This window comes from Danio rerio, chromosome 9 (assembly GCF_049306965.1).
Source record: "Danio rerio strain Tuebingen ecotype United States chromosome 9, GRCz12tu, whole genome shotgun sequence".
Lineage (NCBI taxonomy): Eukaryota > Metazoa > Chordata > Actinopteri > Cypriniformes > Danionidae > Danio > Danio rerio.
This window is the reverse complement of record NC_133184.1, coordinates 24,705,065-24,724,176: the sequence shown is the minus strand read 5'-3', so window position 1 is coordinate 24,724,176 and position 19,112 is coordinate 24,705,065. Positions and strand designations below refer to the sequence as shown.

Here is a 19,112-nt window from a genome sequence, read left to right as displayed (position 1 = left end):
TTAAGTACACCCCTCACAAATCCCTCTTTTATGTTCATATTTTTAATAGGAAGCTGTACAATATTATATTTGTGCATATACATTAAATTAGTCAGTACTGAAGCCTAATCTGGAGCTTATCTAGCAAAATAACTTACAATAACGCTCCAAAAACTAGTACACCCAAATATATATGTTATAGAAAAATATTAAATACAAATTTAAAAAAGAGGAAAAATCAAGAAAAGCAAAAAAAATGGAAACATTTTGTTGAAATTTTGTAGATTGAAATTTTTACTTTTGCGATATTTTGCATGAATTTAATTGTTTTATCTTTCAATTTTTAAATATGTTTGGTGACTAAAATATAATTTGAATAAATATGTCTGTTTAACAAATCTGTTTTGTTTAAATGCAACCAAATACAGTACAATGCCTATATTCACCGAGAAATGGATCAAAATATTCATTTTCAAAATGGGTGTACTCAATTATGCAGAGCTGTGTGTGTGTGTGTGTGTGTGCGTGTGTGTGTGTGTGTGTGTGTGTGTGTGTGTGTGTGTGTGTGTGTGTGTGAGTGTGTGTGTGCGTGCGTGCGTGGGTGCGTGGGTGCGTGGGTGGGTGCGTGCGTGTGTGCGTGTGTGTGTGTGTATTGTCTAAATTAAGTGACTACAATTAATTGGCTCAACAGTAGTAAATTGGGTCCCACTTTATATTAAGTGTCCTTAACTACAATGTAGTTGCATCAAAAAATAAATACAATGTACTTACTGTGTTCATAATGTATTTGAGAACACTTGTGGTGCTATTGAGTTGGGATAGGGGTTGGGTTATGGACAGGTTTACATATAACTACATATTAGTTAAGGCCACTTAATATAAAGTGAGACCGTAAATTGTGCTCAATTAAAGTACCTTATGGTTTTTTAGTGTATCTTGTCAGCAGCACATGTACAGTATCTATCAGAGCATCTTCAAAACTATGCATATTATTAATACTATTATATAATAAAGACTATAATATAAAGCATGACCTGTCATCGGACAAATTGGATTAAACGGTTTCCCCACAGCAGCGTCCTCTGTGTCCATAACTATTTTTTGAACTACTGTATATGTAAATGGTTTTGTATAATACCAATTAATTTACAGTAATAATTTAAACTCTTTTTTTTTTAACATATTGTACAAACCTGATTTACTCCCCAGCCCTAGTCCGTATATAAACCGCACCATCTTATTCAAATTATTTGATCAAAAGTTTTGAAAATAACACATGTAGCACGTACCTTCGCAGCCTCGCCCTTAAAGAAATCTAGAATAAGCTCAAAAGTTGACCACATTTAAACTTGATAGTGTTTCCCTTGTCTTCTTGTGATGTGATCAACCAAATCACATGATTTGCATCCTTATACCAGGTTTGAACAGATGTCATAGTTTACACTTTTGGGTGGTCTGTGCCGCCTGAGGCTGACATTAAGATTGACGCAAATGTCTTTATTGACAATTCTTTTAAACACAGTCCTGTCGTCCCACATTCAATGCTTAAAAGCCCCACACTGTTGCCTAATGATAGAGGTTTTTCATGCCATGTTTTCTGATGAACTGCTGTCTCAAATTTGTCATGTTTACAAAATAAAATTAAATCACTAGGTTTTTTTTCATTATGGCTTGGATGCTGTCCACAGGTTGGCTGTTGTGTAAAAACATTGGCTATATTTTTTATTGAATATTTGGCAGGACCATGTATGTTTTATTTATGCAACTTCAACCACCTCAGTTTCTGCCAGAGCTTAGTGGTCTTATGTTTGTAATTAATGTTACTAAGGATGTTTTTTTTTTTCTTTTGAGTGAATTGAGCTCCTCCAGTGTCAGGTGATCTTCAAATATGTCTGAACTGCAGTTGTTTACATGTAAACATGCACAAAACCCCCAGTTCAGATAGTGAGGGTAGTGTGTTACCCCACCTGACTGAACTCAGTGAGACTGTGAATGTCTTGTTGGTAGAATCTGAGGTTTTACCATCTGAGCTCAGAAGACAAAAGATGCAGCAAATCCTTTCATGAACATTCCCATTTAACCCCATTTGCCTTCTTACCCTCTTATGGTTTTGCTGGCCCAAAGTTCAAGGGAATCAAACTTACCCTTTTCCCCTCCCGCTTGGTTTTCTACAGCTGCCACAAAAATATTTTATTCCCTTTTGGTCTGATCCCCCCCACACCAAGACATTATTCTGTCTTCAGAGAGAGAAAAGACTTTTCCTCAGTTTCAGGACGAACATGAGTGAGAGAGGAGATGCAGATGTTCTTACTGTATGTTCAGCTCAAGCTAGAGCTGGGTGATATGGCAAAAATGCAATCTTTATAACTACTTTCTATATTGAACGATAACAATATATACAGTTGAAGTCAGAATTATTAAACTCCCTGAATTATTAGCACCGCTGAATTATTAGCCCCCCTGTTTATTTTTTCGCCCAATTTCTAACAGAAGATTTTTTCAACACATTTCTAATCATAATAGTTTTAATAACTCGTTTCTAATAACTGATTTATTTTATCTTTAACATGATGACAGTAAATAATGCTTCATTAGATATTTTTCAAGACACTTTTATAAAGCTTAACATGACATTTAAAGGCTTAACTAGGTTAATTAGGTTAAAAAAGCAGGTTAGGGTAATTAGGCAAATTATTGTATAATGATGGTTTGTTCTGTAAACAATCAAAAAAAAAAATGCTTAATGGGGCTAATAATTTTGACAAAATGGTGTTTAAAAAATTCAAAACTGCCTTTTTTTTAGCCCAAATAAAACAAATAAGACCTTCTCCAGAAGAATAAGGGCCCTATTATACACCCGGCGCAATGGGGCGCAAGGCGCGGCGCAATACTTGTTTGGTAGTTTCAGCTTGGCGCAAGAGTCGTTTTGAGGTGTTGCGCTACGCTGTTTAAATAGCAAATGCATTTGCGCTCGGATGTACGCCCATATGCGTTCTGGTCCAAAAAGGAAGTCGTTCTGAGGCGCACTGCTGGCGCGTCGCTATTTTGAGAAGCTAAAATAGATTTTTCATTAGACCAAAACAAACCCGGTCTAAACTCTGGCACAGAGTTGCGCCTCGCTTACACATGGCTTAATACACACAAGAGAGCAATAGGCAAATATCTTTACATATAAAAAAAATTAAATATTAAGGATATATATAGGATATAATAAGAATAGATATAGGATATAAATATAAAGGATTAAAATATTACAAAACATATTATTTTCTAGCCTACATAAATATGAAAAATTACTGCTTTTATGTCTTCTTCATCTCGGGAGGCTTTTTCAGTTCATTCATAACAATTTGCTTTTGTATAATGTTATTATTATTAGCAGTATTATTTATTATATCCATATTTATATTTGTTTTATTAAAAACAAGCTTAGATTTGCCCACCTGTCATGTTTTAGACCGTTTGGGGCAAAGCATGTGTTTTAGGATATAACTCAGGTTTTTGAACACACTTCGTTAATATTGTTCATTTATTAGTTTGCTGGAAATTAGAACTGAATTTAGAAATAGTTTTGAAACGAATATTTGCGCTTAACAAACGCAATTAATTATTTAAAGACTAATTTATGTCTGTGCGTAAAGGTTTCCCTATCCAAGAGCGAAAGTGAAAGTGATCCATTATCTCTCATTCTCACGCAGTAGATGCTCTGTTTAACAGTTTTCTTTTAAAACAACTGTGAACTGTTTGCTAGTGAAATGCTCAGTTTTTCCACTTAGACTTACTTTACATCCTGTAAATAGCGAATGCGCTCTTGGCGCGAAGCTGCTGGCTCTTAAAGGGAATGGGAGATGAGACTCTAATTGGTTTATTCTCAAAACACACCTATAACTCATTAAGAAAATAAACTCAACCCTTTTAGACCATGCGCCGCGGCGCAAAGCGGATTTTCCCGTCCGTAAATTAGCAAAAATGCGTTCTGACAAGCCCTGAAAGCGTTTGCGCCCTGCGTTTTGCGCTCTGCGCATGGACCGTCAAAATAGAGGCCTAAATATTATCAGACATACTGTGGAAATTTCTTTGCTCTGTTCATTTGGGAAATATTTAAAAAAGTAAATAATTCAAAGGGCGGCTAATAATTCTGATTTCAACTGTATTTTAAGTCAATATAAGTTGTTAATGCTTCCACTTTTAAAAGAGTATCATAACCATGACCTAAGGCGGAAACTGAGTAACAATACTGAGTGACGCAGTATGACCTATTTTCAGCCAATAATCTTCGGCAACCAAAGATTCGTTGAATGTCTAATATCAACACATATTTAGATTCATGTTGTTGCATATTTCTGGTGGCTCTTGGGATGAATATCAAATAAAAATGTCCAGAGCTTATCATCGTTATTGACATAAATGTTATTGTGATTCGATATGATATTGTTCATCGGCCCAGCCCTAGCTCAATCTCAGCAAAACAGACCTTGTAAAGACAACACATCACAAAGAAAAAAAAAGATTATTGGCGATAGATCATAGATTATGGGTGACACAGTGGCTAAATGGTTAGCACAGTTGCCTCACAGCAAGAAGGTTGCTGGTTCACTTCCCTGTGTCTGTGTGGGTTTCCTTCAGGTGCTCTGGTTTCCTCCAAAGTCCAAAGACATGCGCTTTAGGTGGATAAACTAAATCATAGTGTATGAATGTAAGTGTGTGGGTGTTTCCCATCACTAAGGGTTCTACTCTCAGTGCAGGGTTGTGGCAGGAAGGGCATCTGTAGGTAAAACATATTCCAGAGTAATTGGCGGTTCATTTCGCTGTGACGACCCCTTAGGAAAGCCTGAGGAAAGAGTGAGATCAGATTATAATAGGCTGTTCATCACATGAACAAACATTCCTTACAATGATCTTGTCAGCCATAAATTTTGTCAGTCATATACTGTATGTACCTATACTGATGATGCCATGGTAAAAGACTCTATTTAAGGGTTACTGTAAAGCATAGCTTTTATAATATTCTGATATTTCATATAACAAATTACATCGTTTTTTACATCACACTTTACATGAATCTTTAATTTGTTGTGATTAAAAATCTGGGCTATTTCACCAAATATTGTTTTCTTAACACTTCTAAAGTTAAAATATTGTTATTTTGTTGTTTAAAAATGAATATGAACATGTCTGAATCAAAGTGGCATGGTGGCATGGTGACTGAGTAGTTAGCACTGTTGCCTCACAGCAAGACGGTTGCTGGTTTGAGTCCCGGCTGGGCCAGGAGGCATTTCTGTGTGGAGTTTGCATGTTCTCCATTTGTTTGCGTGGGTTTAACTAAGCTGGCTAAGGGCTGCATACACCATCCACTGTGACGACCCCTGATTTATCAGGGATTAAGCTGAATGAAGTGAGTGAGGGATTTCTGAAACATGTAATTTTTTGCTATTTTATTGTAAATTGAATATATAGTCATCTGTAGTTATCCAAACACATTGCAAATCATTAAAAATTATATATCATAAATACAGAGAAACATTTTCCCCCTAAACAAAATAAAAAATATATGAATTTAAATATTAAAAGCTTGCTCATCTTAACATAGATATATTCAAGAGTCGCCCCGATAAATAAAAACCGTATGCATATAGCATACGCGCTACATAATTTTTTGTTCCATCATTGATATTTTTATCAGAGTCTTGTTTTCTTGATTATCTGAGTTATTTGAGGCTGCTTTTCCATTGTGTTATTCTGAGCTACATGACTGATTCCTTGGATCTTTGATTGCATCAAGAGTCTGAAAGGGGATTAAAATTATACTGTTGAACCGGACCACTTCAAACGGATAGTCCCGGATTAGTGAGTGTGTGCATGTAGGATTTCAATTAGCTGGTCTGTGATTCTGATCCGTCGTGATTCTCTTGCTTTTGGCCGGGTCACAGCAGGGCACAGGCATTGCTGGATGCCATTTGGCTCGTGACAACAGCTCTGTTGAGACTGCATTGAACTTCCCTAACCTTCATAATATGTTCAAATTCTGGATAGGATTTTCATGTTACAGGTCAAACTGGCCATAATTGGATTCAAAAGAGTGCAGTAGTCAGGTTGAAAAGACTTATTGTGAGCCCTGAGGTTGTTAATCAATTTTATGTGTTTTTGTTGAAATTATTTGTTCACATTAATTCAACTCATCCTAAAAAATTTCTTTAATAGCTGAATTTATTTAAAAAATTTCATTGCTCAGGGTGCAGCCCAGAAAATGTCAACAATGCTGGTACTGTAGCTGGAACTCATTGACTTCCATAGTAATTGCTACCTACTTTTGAAGTCAGTGGGTCTCAGCAACCAACATATTTATAAATATTTTTGTGAAAATTATTTTGTGTTCAACAGAAGAAACTCATAAAATTTTAAAACCTCATGAGGAAGAGAAAATGTGGTGATTTTCATTTTTGTGTGAACTGTACTTTTAAGTACACAGTCTTGTACATTTGGGTTTTGGGTGAGTGTGTGTGTGTGTGTGTGTGTGTGTGTGTGTGTGTGTGTGTGTGTGTGTGTGTGTGTGTGTGTGTGTGTGTGTGTGTGTGTGTGTGTGTGTGTGTGTGTGTGTGCGTGCGTGTGTGTGTGTGTGTGTGTGTGTGTGTGTGTGTGACCTTTGTATACTTTTATATGAAATGTCTTTGGGGAAAATGTGACCATCCATAAAGGCACTATATTTAGAATTCACTAAAAATCATACTGGAAAAAACATTTATAAACAGCAAATCTTTAACAAATATTTATCACCACACATTGCATCAAATATTAACGTAAATATACATATGATCTTTAAAATTGAGTCTTACAAATGTTTGTTTTTTGTTAACATGAATAAAGATTCATTAAATGGTTAAAGGTACAGGAGGTGATTGTCTTCAGAAACAGTTTGCTGTGCTGGCTGAAAGTCTTGTCATATTAATGATTAAAGTAAAAATCTAAATGTATTTTTATATACTGGGTAAGGCATAAGACTTTCCTCTTGGATTTTTTCAGCTGTGGTGGCAGACCTTTTACACAGATCTACCAATTATCTACTGCGTTATTTCAATAACAAATGTTGTGAGTGCAGTATTACCTGTCGACATCACATTTATGTAATACGAGCATGCAAATCTCTGCTTGCGTGCTGATTTCCTCTGTTTGTGCACAAAACTTCTTTCACACCCCCTCAAATATACGCTGCTCAAGTGCAGATTTTCTTGTGCGCTCAAAAAAACTCTGCTGAAGTGCGATTTGTGTAACGAGTATGTCTGCAACATTTATTAGATTTTCTAGGAATATTTCTAAATGTCTCCAATAGACTTATAGAGCGGCATTAATGTGTCCTGAAGTAAAGTGAAATGGCCATGTCATGGTCGGGTCTTAAACTCGGGTCTCTGGCGTAGAGACTGGTGTTTGTACCACTGAGCCACAGGGGCAGTTGTGTTGGACCCAAACGAAAACACTCTAATGCCGAGTTCAGACTGCATGATTTTTAGAGTAGTCGTTTCACAGATGTTTTCACACTGCATGACTATCTGGGCTTGCGTTTCGTCGCTGCTTTGTTTACACTACAAGATGGATCGGCGACAGGGACTTTCACATTGCATTACTTTACAATAGAAAGAATCGCCGACAACTTCATCCAAACTACGTCTCACAGCCAAAAACACGTAGTAAATCTTTTGTTATTAACTACATAATGAGAAAGAAGCCTTTAATGGGGTAAAAAATGTACATATTTGCTCACCTGGGTCTAAAGGGAATTAGCCATTTCTCCTCAACTTAAGTTCATAATAAACTAATTACTTTCTGTATGAAACGTCAAACAGACACGGGTGCTCCTGAGTCCAGAAAACTCTCATTTTGTAACATCAATTTTGTACCAAAAACAAAAAAAATAATTTCTGTGTGGAACTACTCCCCATTTTCATGGGGGTTTCCTCCGGGTGATCCGTTTTCCTCCACAATCCAAAGACATGTCCTATAGGTGAATTGGGTAAACAACAATTGCCCGTAGTGTTTGAGTGTGTGTGTGTAAATCAATGTGTGTTTCCAAGTACTGGGTTGCAGCTGGATGAGAATCTGATGCGTAAAACGTATGCTGGAGTAGTTGGTGGTTCATTCTGCTGTGGGGACCTCTGAAATAAAGACTAAGTTGAAGGAAAATGAACAATTTTCTATTTTTTTCTGTCTATTTTTGCTGTGTTTTTTTAAGGATTTATATATGCAGTTAAACTATAATTATTATTTTTATCAGTTGTCCAGTCATGGCATAGAAGGGCATTTTTCTACTGTCCTCTTTTAATAAACCTTTTGTATTGTGCAGTTTCAAGTATAATGTTGTATTCTGAGATGAAATGCTGTCATTCGCCTGTTTGTAGGTGACTGCAAAACACACAGCCACAGCTTGTGCCTTCACTGCCGCTCTTCTCCCTCTTTCATTTATCAAACCTGTGCTAAATCTGGTCCAGCAAGTTTTGGAAGTCACTAGAGAGGATTTGCATTTCTTTCCCTCCATTAATGGGAGCGACTGCCATTCACAGGCTGATTCACAACCCAGAAGATCATGTTTCTGACCTGAGTTAGTCTTACTCACCTGGCAGCGGCTCAGGCGCAGCTCCAGGCTCTTGACCCGCTGGAGCCTCCAGCCTCCCCCAAGGCCTCTTCCAACCCGCTGGGTCTGATTTAGCCATGACCTGCAGTAATGACATGACATGACTGCGTGTATCATGCTGTACTGAGAGGAAGTTTAAATTTCGGAGTCCTTCTTGCTTGGGGGATCATCACAGGTGCTATAAACTCCACTTTTTGAGTTTTTAAAAGCTGCATAACACTTGCAGTCAAATGACTAAAGCTGCGTGTGCAGCTTTTGTTTTCAGTCAAACAATATAAATCTAAGCACTTTAAACTGTACAGTTTAAGCTGTCCAATCCAAATGATCTCTTCAGAAGCCTGAGGTTGATAAGTGAATGATACGTATCATCACAGAGCAGCATAAAATCACTTTCCAGTACATTTTTTTCACTGTCCTTTGGTTGTTGAACAATTCATCTGGAACACTAAATCCATCACAATATTCACAAGACACGATTCACCTCTTCCATAAGCACTTAACTTTACAATGCTAAAAAATTCTCTGAGCTTTAACCTATTAATCCTTCCACGTTCTAGTTTGTACTACTCTGAACTGTCTGAAATTTTGCATGATGCACACTTATGCACAATACTACCTCTCTGTGTTTAATTACATTTTATTTAAAATAAATACAGTGCAAAAATATGTAGCTATATATTTCTCAGGACAGAGCAAACATTTTGAAAGTTTTGTGTATTGTTTATTTTATTTAGTTATGATTAATTTTGATCAAACTGTTGCAGTTGCAGTAAGCATAATAACTTTTGTAACCAATATATTGTAATAACATAATTGTAAGCATTTTTAATTACTTATTTTATTATAAACGCCACAGGCCACTTTTTATTAGCCACAATGTTTCATAATAAGTTTACAACAACGAGGAATTTCCCCTTATGGGGGACTATTTTTAAAACAAAATCAGCATTATAAAGCTCTCAGGTAATGCAGTCAGGTATGAAGTAACTAATCTCATCAAAGTTTATCCGCTTGATAAGTTATGACTTACGGAATAATGTTTTTGGGTCCTGAGAAAATATTTGCTTATGACCACTTTTTAGTCATATCACACATTAAAGTGAATTTTCTATAAAATCATAGTGTACACAACAGTTTTGCTGCATCACAAATACCAACATTCTATCAATTTATAAAACATTAATCACTTTCTGGTCATCGGATATTAGGCATTGATATACAGTTGAAAATATAAAATAAATAAACTTGGATGCTTTATTAATTTCTAAAACTAACTCAACACGATATGTCCACAGCCCAAAAATTTAAATCTTTTCCAAAATCACCACGATGTACAGTTGAAGTCAAAATTATTAGCCCCCTTTGATTTTTTTTTTTTCTTTTTTAAACACTTCCCAATTGATGTTTAGCATAGCAAGGATGTTTTTCACAGGTTGTCTGATAATATTTTGCCTTCTGGAAAAAGTCTTATTTTTTTTCATTTCAGCTAGAATAAAAGCAGTTTTTAATTTTTTAGAAAACATTTTAAGGTCAAAATTATTAGCCTCCTTAAGCTATATATTTTTCAGTCGTCTACAGAACAAACCATCTTTATACAATAGCTTGCCTTATTACCATAATCTGCCTAGTTAACCTAATTAACCTAGTTAAGCCTTTAAATGTCACTTTAAGCTGTATAGAAGTGTCTTGAAAAATATCTAGTCAAATATTATTTACTATCATCATGGCAAAGGTAAAATAAATCAGTTATTAGAAATGAGTTATTAAAACTAATATGTTTAGAAATGTGTTGAAAAAATCTTCTCTCCATTAAACAGAAATTGGGGCAAACAAAAAAAAAAAAACCTGGCAATAATTCATCGGGGTTGATAATTTTGACTTCAACTGTATATATTGCGATTGTGATTTTTAAAAAAATATTACATCGCTTTGTAAACTTTCATTATTACCGTTTGAAGAGTCTCCCATATTGATAGATCGCTTGGACCCGGAAGCAAAATCCAAGCTATATACAGTAGATTAGGCCTGACCGATATTTCAACATAAAATTGCATTTACGATTTACCAAAAGCTGCGATTGTCTTGCACATCATGTGAGGAAAGTACAGCAACATGATTAATAATACATTTTCTCCCAAGGCCAGAGTGCTTTATTTCTTAAATGCGCAAGTTTCACAGAACAACCACATTATAATTTTCCTTATATTAAAGTATGCACTGATGCAGTACATTTACAATTTATTATGAAACATGTTGTGTGGTTTATTCTGTGTAAGAAGCTACATAATTTCACTGAAGGAATTCATTTAAAAGCTTTGAAATAAGTTTTTAGTAAAATATCATTATATGTGGTATTTGTTCATGCTGTCAGGTTAAACAATGGCAAAATTTACTTTAAAGGGCTGTATTTTACAGGGAAGCTGTGAACAGCTGTCAGTATTGCAGAATGATTACTCACAATTTGACTATTGCATGATGATATTTGCCATGGTTTGGCTTTGACTAGTAAACTCTGCTCCAACTTAACACACGTGCTGGAGATTCACCGCTGATTACAGAGCTGGCTTTATAGACAAATGTGCACTACAATTGCTTGCAATTCATCGTTCAAGCCTACTATAAATTATACATTTATTCAGCGCCACCCCAAAGAGGCATGAAGTCTCTTTAACTGTATTTAAAAACAGTACAACAAAGGTACAAGGCTGGGATCGAGACACGGAGAAACAAGACAGGGAAACGCGTTGTAATGTAACTCAAGGAAAACAAGACTCTGCAAACTGGTAGCGTGAGAGAGTGGCTAAAGAATGGAATCAAATCAGTCTCTGAACAAGGTTCAGCTGGTGCTTGCAATCAGGATACATGAGTGAGCAGGCGTGCGTGTTTGGGAGCAGTGCATGTATGAATGTGTAGTCCTGGGGAATGCGGAAATGTAGTTCTGAGAGTTCATGTGAGAACCAGCGATCCTCTGGGAAGCGATCGCTGGTTGTGACAGCATAGCTCTTCATGTCATTACTACTCTATATGAACAGGCGGCTTTGAGAAGAGCAGTATGTATTAGCACGGATTCATCACCCCTTTTCAGTGAATATCAGCTTTTACCATCAGGAAAAAGACTGAGAATGCCAATGTGTAAAACTAATAGACTGAAGCTTTCGTTTGTTCCTACCTCGATAAAACTGTTGAATTCTACCAATAACACTGCTTCTGTAGTACGTTAGCTCTTGACTGGGTTCTGTGTTTTATATATTTATACTTATATATGGTCTTATTCTTAACACAATGTATGTTCTTAACTGTTTGTTCTTAATTGTTTTGTTTTATTTATTTATACTGTTTGTTGAGACCAATGTTGTAGCACCTTTTTAGCCCAAGACAAATTTCCTCTGGGGGACAAATAAAGTTTATCCTATCCTATCCTATTTCTTTTTGGAGTGAAAAGAAGCTAATAAAGTTCAAAAACTCATTTATTTATGCTGAGGTCGATATTCATTCCTGCATGTGTAAAAACTTTTTATGATTATAATTATCATTTAGCCTAGACTCTATGACACCCTATAGCACCTTTAAATGTTCAAGTGGTGGCATACACAGACATACTCATACCTCTGTGGTAACTTGCTTCAATAACGTGTGCATTAAAAGAGTCAGGAACCGCCATAAAGGGAGACATACAATTAAGCAAGTGCAAAAGGTGGCTTTGCTCTTGAAGCAGGTTCATGTTTTGCTGGAGTGTTTGCTCACCAGTTCTGTTTAATGCAGCGTGATCCTCTTCAACACTCTCCAAACAACAGAAGAGTCTACTCAAACAAACCGACAACCGCAGTTTCCATTTTCCAGAGCGAGTCTGCAGACGTGTAGGCTTTGATGACAGCTTTTGCTCATGGCAGAGGCCTGGCACAGCTTTACAGGAGATCAGGGCACTGAAGTTCAACCTCAGGCACTTCCTGATCGGTCTGGAAGTTTGCCTTTGAATGTCAGATTAATTATCATGCGCCTTGTTTAGAAACTGAGAAGTATTCAATTAAATATTTCACTGGCATGAGTCGTCATTATTGTGATTATAATGTCAACACTTAAAATGTAATTATTGTAATTATTATTAAAATGTCCTTCATGTGCACTGCAAAAATTTGAAGCCTAGAAATTTAGTAACACTGCAATATTCTAACTGTAAAATATCTGGTTTTATCATAATATATTTTGAAAAGTAATTCATTTCTGTGTCAATGTTGAAACAGATTTGAAATGCAAAATGATTTCTTCAGTCAAATACAGCCCAGACAACTGGCAGTCGCGAAATGAAAGGAATTGTCCAGAGACCCCTCCCCCAAAGAACTGCCGAGCTATTAAGATTGATGATTGGCTATTCTAGGCCTGAAAGCGGGACTTCTTTCACTGTGGCAGCCATAGTGCGCAATGTATTTCCCCCATCTCATATTAATGCTAGTGACATTTTTAGTGACGTTTTGATTCATAAAGTTCAAAATGACAGCTTTTAAAAATCATTTAATCATTATACGTTTAATCCCTTCCATAGATTTAGAGCATTTTTACATATTTAAAAATAAAAAAATTAAAAAGACTCATCTTAATTTTAGCATCCTATTTAAAAACAGCAGGGGTTGAGGATGGCACATAAAATAATATGAGATAGCTGACACCCATTCAACAAATATTTTGAGTGGATGACCCTTGGGCGACATCTACGGACAATAAGATGTTCCACAAATCGTTATGAATTTACTTTTGTGCCTGAAGATATTCCGTTTCATAATAAGTGTAGTTAATCGGTGGATTAATTATTATTCATTATTATTATTTTTTATAAATTATTTTTTAATTTTTAATTTGTTTTTTTTTTTTCTTTTCAGTTTTTGTTTGTGAACTTGATGTTAAGTGTTAGTGTTTATTCTATTAAGTGTATCATTCTTGTTATATGTTAAGCACCACCATGTCAGAATTGCCCCAAGGTGATTATTCAGCGGGTGCCTTTCCAGCTGTAACCCATCACTGGGAAACACCCATACATTTTCACATTCACACACATACACTACGGACAATTTAGCTTACCCAGTTCCCCTATAGTGCATGTCTTTGGACTTGTGGAGGAAGCCGGAGCACCCGGAGGAAACCCACACCAACACGGGGAGAACATGCAAACTCCATACAGAAATGCCACCTGACCCAGCCAAGGCTTGAACCAGCGACCCTCTTGCTGTCAGGTGACAGTGCTACCCACTGTGCTGAGCCCCTAAAGAGATTAATAAAGCTTTAAACTAAAAGTAATCTTGCTGTTGTTGCTGCTCTCATCCGGCGCCTAGACTGCAGCTCTGCACAAGATGTTTGACCATAGGAGAAATGGCCGTGCCCAACTGAACCTGGTTTCTCTCAAGGTTTTCTCCTTGTCACTGTCGCCACTGTCTTGCATGGTTCAGGACTTGTAGAGCTGTGCATTGAGGGATTTGCTCTTCAGTGTTTGGACTCTCAGCAGTGAAAATTAAACCACACTGAACTGAACCAAACTGAACTTCAACTCTAAAAACTGAACTGACACTGTCACTATAATCTATGTGAAGCTGCTTTGACACAAACTAAATTGTAAAAGCACAATAGAAATAAAGATGAATTGAATTAAATTGAAAAAAAAAAAACGGTTAAATGGCTGTGTATTTAAGAATAAGATCTCTTAGTATCTCTTATCCCTCATTCAGTCAGACGTGTCTCCTGTGCAGCTGCTGGGTTGATGATTTGAGACATTAGACTCCTCGATAAGAGATAAAGCTGAAGAAGAGTCTCTGGTCTGAGGACACCTGCATGTGTGTTGAAACTGAATCCATGTTTTCTTATCAATAGGATGTCTTTTTGTTAGTCAAGGCTTTCTCTTAACTCATTCCGTCTTCATGTCCTGCTCTCATGCAGGGCTGATGTTATCAGTGCTTCAGATTAGTTTGCAACTCATTTCACTTGCAGGTCTCAGTTAATAATGATGTTCATCAGCAAGATACTTATGTAATAAACAGCCTTGCATATGCTTTTGTTTATTTGGCATTTCAGTGTAACAGTTCATCATAAAATACAATTTTGGGTTGTTATTTTTTTTCTATATTTTTGTTACAATGTAGCTGTAAATTTAAATACTGTAACAAGATAAGTTACAATAACAAGTTAAGTTACTGTTAGGTAAGGGTTGGGAGTTTTTCTTTTATATAAAATATGATGCAGTTATGGTGATGGGTTTTTTTTCGTTATTTTTAGAACATAGGACTCGGTTAGGGCTAGGAGTTTTGTTTTTATAGGCCATTTCAGTATGGCGATGTTATTGGCCCATGGACATTCCCTGCTTGTTGTCAAACTATTCCATAACTATAACAAGAAGCAATTTAATCATGACTTAACATTAAAACAACTGTCATAACATTATTTGTCAGTATGTGGACCTTTTTGGATTCTTGGAAGCTATGGAAATTAAAAATATGTTAGGACCATTGTTATTGTTTATGCCCTTTAAAATTGTCTAGACGTAAGTACGATGTAGCAAGCAGACATTAGGAGTTCTTTTAATAAGATATTATTTATTTTAGGGTTAGGAGATATTTATAACATATTATTTAAAATAAATTAGGGTTAGGGTAAAATACACAAGTAAGAGTGCTGTTTTCCTGAATTAAAGAGATTGGGCATAAATAATCACACATGTGATATTGATTTTAGTTCAAGTGAATGTTGTTTCTAACCCCTAACCCTGAATTTAATAATACATTTTAAAAACTATATATTCATTTTTAGTTGTTGTAGTTGATTGTTTTTATAGCTGCAAAATAGTGACAGACAATAGAGCAGAGCATTGCTGCATCTCTTTCCTAAATGAATCTGTTTTTCAATAATGAGTTGAACTAATGATTCAGTATTTGATTCGTAATGACTGTCATTTGCTTAATTTCTAAATGAAACAGCCATTTTGAATGAATCGTTCAAATGAATGATTCAGTGAATTTCTCACAAAGAATATCACATTTTTCTGGCAGTTAAAGCCACATTTAATGATCCATCCATAATAAGCATAGACCAATAAAGACACCAGCAAACACACACAGCACATCTCAGTTTAATTATGGTCATTGGGGAAAAATAAGTTCAACTTTTATCCTCTGGAACACAAGTGCAGAAATATTTTCTTAAATTCTTTATAACTCTCCCTTTAATCCACATTCTTTTGTTGAAACTATGATTGCACAAATTTTTGTCATTATCTGAATGACTTTTTATTTATCATGACACCTTGTTGTTTGATTTAAAGGATTCATCATGCTGCCCTGTTCTTCCTGTAGGTGTTTAACATCAACATGAAACACATTTCTGCTGATTCACTCTTACTTATATAATGCTGAGAGCCCAGGGGTAAATCCAATTCATTACTTTCACACTTAACTTATTATTGAGGTCACCACATTAATCAAAGGTGTGTCAAAACATACTTAAATTGTTTGTTGACATTCCCAGTCAGTGAGCAGCTTGTGGGCCTGATGTGCAGCTAAAAACGAAAGCTGATATCTGCTTCTGTGCTGCTTTTCAATGCCGCCTCAGACCTCGAGTGGAGAAAAGGATCACTTTGAGGAAACCTGATGCTATGGATCATGGCTGCGCTGTGCAGTCCACTGTCTGAGAGGTCAAGAGCTCAACGTTCTCCAAACATTTCAGCAGTTTACTGCCATTATTTTTGCCATTTGAACGCTAATCAATTTTGTTAAAATACTGAACATTGATTGCACTAAGTTGTGACTAATTTGAATTGTTTAAGAGAAAAATGTGTGTTAAATTGAGAAAACACTGGAATAAACTGTTATTGAACAATTATGGTTACACTTTATTGTAAGAAAAATTTGTAATTACCAAAATAAGGTGAAATAATTGAATAATATAATAAGTATTTATTTACTTGCGAACATACTTAATGTTAACTTAATGTTACTTAATACTTAATGTTAACTATTTCATGATAACATTAAGTGTTAATAATAATCATAATAATAATAGATACAATTATGTTGCTATGCATTTTAGGGTGACTGTTATTACACAGAAGTAATAATATTTCACTGACATGTTATGTTAATGTAATTATTTTAGGGTTGAATGTTGTAATTTGGCATGATGTATTGTATTACTATAGTAAAAACATTCAGTTTTATCTCATGATAAAGTTAAATGTTATTATTATATTAGTAATAATAATAATAACAATAATTGTTCTGTTTAGTGTTTTCATTTTTATTGATAAGACATATAATACTGTTAGGATTGTTGAACATTTGAAGTTCTAAAGCAGCTGTTTTCTCAAAAAAAAAAAAAAAAAAAGACGTGATAGTGTCATTAGAAACTGATATGGAAATATTTATTTATTTGCTTATTTTAATATAGTCTGTCGTGAACTGAGGTGGGCCGGTCTGAGGCTTGAAACTCCAGAGCTGAAAAGGTGTCCCACTCCGGCCCTGGTGGCACCTACTGTAGAACATGTTGGATCAAATTCTGGGAATATTCTTGACGATTTCCTTTTAGAAAAATGAGGCCTATGAGTTATCTTAAATTGTAATAGACAGTGTTTGACGCAGATAGATGTTGAGTGAATTTGCTTATTTGTTGATTGCCAGACTTTCTGGAATTATATTTCCTAAATCATCTTCCCACTGTGTGTGGAGTTCTTCCCGTGTTTGCGTGAGTTTCCTCCTGGTGCTCCAGTTTCCCCCACAGTCCAAGGACATGCGCTTTAAGTGAATTGGGTAAACAAAATTGGCCGTAGTGTATGAGTGTGTGAATGTGAAAGTGTATGGGTGTTTCCCAGTTATGGGTTATGGCTGGAAGGGCATCTGTTGAGCAAAACATGCTGAAATAGTTAGCAGTTCATTCCGCTGTGGTGACCCCTGATAAATAAGGGATTAAGCCAAAGGAAAATGAATGAATAAATTGTATGCTAAATGTGTTTGGTTAAGGGGATTTGGCCCAAGGTGGCCTCATCTATGTGGCACCTAGATCAATTTCTGCGCATATTCTTGACAATTTCCTTTTAGAAAAATGAGGCCTACGAATTATCTTAAATTGTAATAGACAGTGTTTGACACAGATAGATGTTGAGTGAATTTGCTTATTTGTTGATTGCCAGATTGTCTCTGGGATTATATTTCCTAAGTCATCTTCCCACGGTTTAAAAAAATCTAAAGATGGTGCGGCTGCTCTTTGAATCAGACTGTACACTTTTGATATCAGACCACCCTCATATACAGTTAAGTCAAACATCTCCTCAATCCATCTGCTTGCGGGAGCTGAAAGTGTGCTAAATATACCTTTTCATCAGGCTTCTTACCTGTAGATATCTGAAGAAACGTGATTTAGGAATATCCTTGTTCTGATTGGTCAATGGATAAACTGATGTAAAAAAAAATAATTTAAAAAATCTGGCAGAAACATTGAATTTCTGCAACTGTTAATCAAAACTTGCCTCAACTTTTGAACTGCTTATTGCCTTTAGTAATTCTCATAAGTCTTAAGGTTGGCGTTTTAATCTGATATGCTGCAAATGAAGCAAATCTTTAAACAGGCACTTTGTAGTTGAATGTTTTACCGCAGGTTCAATGTAGTGTCTAGAGTACTTTCTTAAACTGAATATCTCTCTCTCTTCTGGAGTTTATGAGTCAGCTTTTTGTAACGGGGAATTACATTTGAAGTCGTAAACAAAGTTAGAGAAATTGATTCACCAAAATGAATGGATTGATTTCTGTCTGGCTCGCCATTTGACTCGCTGAAGAAAGCACACAAAGCGGTTTAGTCAAGCACTTCAGAAAAATGTGTAATCTGGCCCAGCTTTCGTTTCAGTAATGTAAACCTCAGAGCTCTGTGTTTAAGCCATGTGCTTTTCTCCAGGCTTATTTCAGTCTTCCAGAGGGATTTTTTTGTTGAACATGAATCGTATCAAAAAGCAGCACGCATCCGTCTCATTTTACAACCATTGTTACTCTATTTAATTCAAAATAAATTGCGCATGGTAAACTATTATGTTATCTTAATATTGTTTGCTTATAAATAAAACTGGCCTAAGTACTTTTTTTCCCTAATGGCCATTATAATGCAATCTTTTAAAAATATGCCACATGACGCACGCAAAAGTTATAGTCTATGATACTATTTAATGGAATGGATATATTTATGACTACCTATTTAGTAGTGTTTATCATAGATGCTTTATTGTGAGCAAGGCATGCAATAATTGAAAACAACAGATGAGTGTTTGTTCCGCTGCCAAAAAGCAAAGCAAGCGACTAAGAGGGTCAGTGTTGTCGAGGGTCAGGACATTGGCAGACTCTGACATTGTCATTGATATAATGAAGCACTTGCTGGAATAACAAGCATGTGTCTTTGTGTCCGGTGTTTTGGAGAGGGATAACACTGCTTTTGAGCGGCTGTAATCCTGTGGTGTTTCCTTTCTGTCTTCAGCAGATCCCTGGTTAGGCTTAGT

The 19,112-nt window shown here is 35.8% G+C and overlaps 1 protein-coding gene across 6 annotated transcripts in view; it reads left to right on the top strand.

Moving 5' to 3' along the window:
* The window catches only part of lypd6 (LY6/PLAUR domain containing 6), a 50,194-nt gene that overhangs the window by 12,199 nt on the left and 18,883 nt on the right, over positions 1-19,112 (top strand). Inside the window, exon 1 of one of the 6 annotated variants that reach the window (XR_012384931.1) lies at positions 18,137-19,100. The gene's annotated coding sequence lies outside the window, so the exon portion shown is untranslated. 6 annotated transcript variants of the gene reach the window in all.